At 36.0% G+C, this 4,931-nt stretch overlaps 1 long non-coding RNA gene across 1 annotated transcript; it reads left to right on the top strand.

Moving 5' to 3' along the window:
- Window positions 1-630: 630 nt before the first annotated feature.
- On the top strand, window positions 631-1,346 carry LOC109220236. The gene is made up of 2 exons (XR_002067048.1): window positions 631-947; window positions 1,053-1,346. It is a non-coding gene; the product is annotated as an uncharacterized LOC109220236 (long non-coding RNA).
- The last annotated feature ends 3,585 nt before the right edge of the window (window positions 1,347-4,931 follow it).

Raw genomic sequence — 4,931 nt, 5'->3', positions numbered from 1 at the left:
TCCTAATTGCATTTTCGGTGAAAGATTAAACGAGGGACCTCAGATATGAAGTCGTAACTTTTTCCTTTGAAATTGAGAAAAAAAGTCTCTTCTTTGATTTCGTTTTAATGATAGCCAGCCAATGCAGAAAAGTTGCACATGATCCATTGTTATTTAATGGCGTAGTACTACTTAAAAGTTATACTAAGTAATACTATATGACCCGTTCTGTGCGCAAAGTAACATGGGTCTAATATTCACAAAAACCTAATCTGAATCTTACATTTACTGTTTTTCCACACAAATACAATTAATCTAATCATATACTATAATCTTGCTTTTATCTAATGAGAAGTACAATTAAAAACTCAGATGATTGAAAAAAGATAGGAAACAACCTCTCTGGATAAGGTCTGCGTACACACTACCTCCCTACACTCCACATGTGACATTATACTGCGTTTGTTGTTGTATGATTGGAAAAAGATAAAAGCAGAATTTCCTAGCGTATGAATAGGAGTATCTTTTGTCACTGTGTCCATATAGATGTTGTGATAGCATATGATTATGTCACTGCATATGTCACTGAAGTTGAGTTTGTTATTTTATTGTAAAATTTTGAGGCCTATAAATCCTAGCCTTGTGAAGCAATTCAATAAGTCATGAAAGCAATTTTGTGTTGCCTAGTTTGCTTTTCTCCAACATCACAGTACCAGTAGAAAGTTATAAGTGTTGCATGTGTTATGTTTTGTAGCTTCTGTTTATGTTGCATTGCTAATCCTATATGTGTTTTGCATTTTGTACCTTGATTTCAGTTCAAAAACAGAAGTCATAGCTATACGAGATCTGTCTTTACACTTGCTCTCCCAAAATAGTTGCTGTAGTTTCTAGAGGAGTCGCGTCATCTCCAGCAAGCACTTGTTGCATTAGGACGTGAGACAAATTCTGTTCAACTGAAGACAATTCTGGTGCAGCTATGACTTGTGTCTTTGTAAACTAATCAAGGTGTTAGCCCCTAAATTAAACTGAAGTTTTAAAAAATGTGACTAATTCATATTTTGTTTATGTGACAGAATAAGCAAAGTCAAGCCCAGGTCAAAAGGAAGGAGTTTGTTTGAATCAAGGCAATGCAGTAGATTTACATAAAGCAGAAGAAGTCACATCAAGTAGAAGAACATTAAGTGTTGCATCTCTTATGTTTGTATCTTCTGTTTATGTTACACTCCGAGCGAATGTCTCAATCTTGATTCTATTATGTTCTGCAATATCTGTACCTTTGCTTTCAGTGCAAAAACGCATTTGTCTTTAGATCTACTTAACCCAAAATTAGTGCACAATTAGTTGTGTTAACATTTGAAGGAAGACAATTCTCGTGCAGTCATCACTTGCGTTTTTGCGAATCAAAGGTACTTAAAAAAGTCAGAACATCATATGATCCAGGATGAACTACTTCAAATAGTAGTCTACAATTTTCGGAAGATACAAAAAAATACAGACAGCATTCACTTTGATAACCATTAAAAAGCTTTGAAGCTTTGAATTCGAATTTGGATTTTCAAAAATCATTATTTGTTTGGATTAGGTGTTGTTGCAAACAATTGGAAATATGGTTTGGAGTTTATATCTCAATTTTGAGGGGTTTTGGTAAAGATTAGACGTGGTTTTGGCTGAATTTCAGATTGAAAATCGAAGAAGAAGAAGAAGACGACATGATATACATCATATTTACGAAATTGTAGTAAAATTGTTTATATATTTTTCTTTTATTTATTTAACTATTATATGAAAGTTGAACAACATTGTATAAAAATTATATTTAAGTTGTATGATATTGTAGTTGTATATAACTGAGTAGAAATAATGAATGAAAATTGTAGATAAGTTGTATAATATATAATTAATTGTATGAAATTTGTTTTTACTATGTATAAATCAGATACAAAATATACAAAAGACATATTGTATAAAATTTGTATTTAAGTTGTATGTTATTGTAGTTGTATTTAACTGGGTATAAATAATGTGTGAAAATTGTAAATAAATGGTAGATATATTGTATCATATATATTACAATGTATAGATCGAATGTTATCTCCGGTCATGAAAGTTGTGACATTTAATTTGGGTAAGCAAAGATGACACTTCACTTATTAATGATTGGTCTAATCAAAATGCATCTGCATTGCACGGCATTCTTCTTTGCAGAATGCAAGAGACCTGTGTTATCAATACAGTGCGTGAAAATTAAGTACTAAATTAAAGCTTAAACTTCGATATATAAAACATAAAAATCAGGAAAGCTTAATATTTCAGCTCGAATCCTATATGTGTTTCAGAAAAAGTATTTACAAATAACAAAAAATTTATACTTCAAAGCACACATATAGTAATTGTATGATTGAAAAACTGAATCAGAACTGGACTCATAAGAGGTTGAGAAAATAAAATATATGCTCACTCAGTACCACTTTATGTGGCACTATTACTATTTGGAGAGTCAAAATATTTTTTACCGTGATTTTTTTAAAATTATTTTGAATTATTAATTAATACTCTATATGAGTTATAATACTATTTATGTAGTTTCTAAATATGTCGTAAGCTTTATTTCAAAAAGAATTGAAGATTTTATGTCAGCATTCACGCAAAAATCAAGAGATTTGACTCTCATTCTCTCAAACCCGTTATGGAGTACATACAAGTCAAGCTGCAGAAAGTACAAAAGATGTACATACAAGTCAAGCTTTGTTTCAGACAAATAATGGAAGATCTAGAGAGAAATGGGAGAGAAGAGAAAAAAAAAAGGAATAGGGTGTAACTAAATTTCTTGATTGAAGGCACAAATAATGGATTTGGGAGCCTTTTAAGGTGGATTGTATATATTTTGTAAACAAAACTTGTTTATGCCGGGTAATTAACTAAACATGGACATTAAGGGTAATAAGTTTCAAATAGTGTATAGGAATGAAAAAATCCCATTTATGAGTCCTTTAGTCATCGGAGACTTCAACCAAATGGTATGTTTACTTATTTTTATCCAATTTAATTCTGGCTTAGGTTATATGAAATAAGTCTGTTTACCTTGAAATACGAGTAACAATTAAACTTGTTTATAGTTTTAAAGATACGTGATCAAATTCAATACTAATTAATAACCAAGGAATTAAACGTATAAATTAAAGAAGTAAGTTGAATTAAACCAGTGCTTAAACAAGTCTTGACCTCGAGCTATGATGGCCTCGAGGTTGGTCAGCAAGAACTGTAAAGTAAAAGCAATAAAGTTGAGAGACAGTTCTGATGAGTAATGAGCAAGAAAGTAAGAGAGTATATTCTATTGCCAATGATTGATCATCGTTACAAATGATTGGTATCCCCTTTATATAGTAGGGGAACCCTAAATAAGGTACATTTCTATTTACAGTAAGGAATATTATTGGGATAGCTGTCTAACCGCCTAGCACAAATCCGTACTAACTCGTACAAATCTATTCCGGAATTTACGCCATGATCCTGGAGCCATCGCGAGAATCTCGCTCTTTCTGTTATAAAACCATAACGGTATTATCTCGAGGTTGGCCATACTCGGCTCCGATGTTCCTCGAGCACTTAGATCTTCGAGTCTCGTATTTTGCCTTCGAGCTCGAGCTCGGTTCATATTGAACTTGTCCTCGATGCGATCCCTCGAGCCTACAAAATCGGGGACACATAATTTTGACCGTATACAGATAGTTCTCGCGTTTCTTAGAATAAAATGATAAGAAACGACTTGAGCCTCGATTCTCTGGAGTCCTTGATGATGATGTCATTCTCGTGACGTAGGCGCTCGAGGTGACTGAAACGTTCCGTCGGTTCACTTTCCCAAAATATTAAATGCTTCACCAGTGGTGGTACAAGGTTCAATTTTTAGAAAAACTTTACTTCAATCTTCATTCCACCTCCAAACCCCTTTTATATCTCCCTTTCTTCATCACTTCTCTCTCATTACCCGTTATTCTCATTCTTTTAGTGCTAGAGAACATAAAACTCCGTCTATCTCCACTTCCTTTAGTTTGAATCAATGGCGAAAACCTCTAAAACAGTTCCTCAGAAATAGAAGGCTTCCTCCTCCTCTTCCTGGCCGGCCAGTGATAAAGCGCCGACTCTTCATGTGATCATTCCCGGTCCCTGCGTCATAAAGAAAGATTTCAGAGTTGAAAATCCCCCCGCAATTCCTGGTCAATGCGAGGACGTATCGAGGTATGTTTGCCTGATAACGGAGAAGCATATCAAGGCCAAGAAGAAAGAATGTGGTTGGGGGGACGAGGTCTTGGTACAGATCCCCGACCCCGCGAAGAGCATTACTACTCATGTGGAGGGGTTTCTAAGTGTTTACACTTACCCCTTCACACTGGGTCCCCTCGATCCAGTAGTGATCAACTTCTGCAAAAGATACCAAGTCACCCTCGGCCAGGTCCATCCTTCTTTCTGGCGTATAGTGACGATGCTTCGTTACTTCTCTAGCAAGGCCGAGGGGCTAGAGTTCACCCTCAACCACCTCATCAGATTGTATCGGCCTCAGATTTTCCGAGGGCTGATCAAGATCCAACGCTGATCAAGCAAGGCCTTCTTCACTAGCAATGACGATGATAAGGACCGGGGCTGGATGAGCCGGTTCCTGCGAGTGAGGACCTCGGACGTTATCCCCGAGGGTAAAATATCGTTCCCAGAGAAATGGAACCCTGATCGTAAATGAAGTCATTTCCCCAGTGTCTTCCTATATTTCGTTTTTGCATTGTGTGGTGCCTTTACCTTTTTTGCAGCGATCTCTTGGATGCCCCATGCGATCCACGACCTCGAAGATTGGGTTCGGAAATTAGCCGCGACCTTCTCGTATGATAAGCGCAAATGGCGTGACTTGTCGAAAGGCAAATGGGAGGCCAAACACCACGGTAAGTCCTTCTCCCAAGTTTTTG

This window comes from Nicotiana attenuata, unplaced genomic scaffold, assembly GCF_001879085.1.
Source record: "Nicotiana attenuata strain UT unplaced genomic scaffold, NIATTr2, whole genome shotgun sequence".
Lineage (NCBI taxonomy): Eukaryota > Viridiplantae > Streptophyta > Magnoliopsida > Solanales > Solanaceae > Nicotiana > Nicotiana attenuata.
This window is presented reverse-complemented; position numbering and strand designations above follow the sequence as displayed.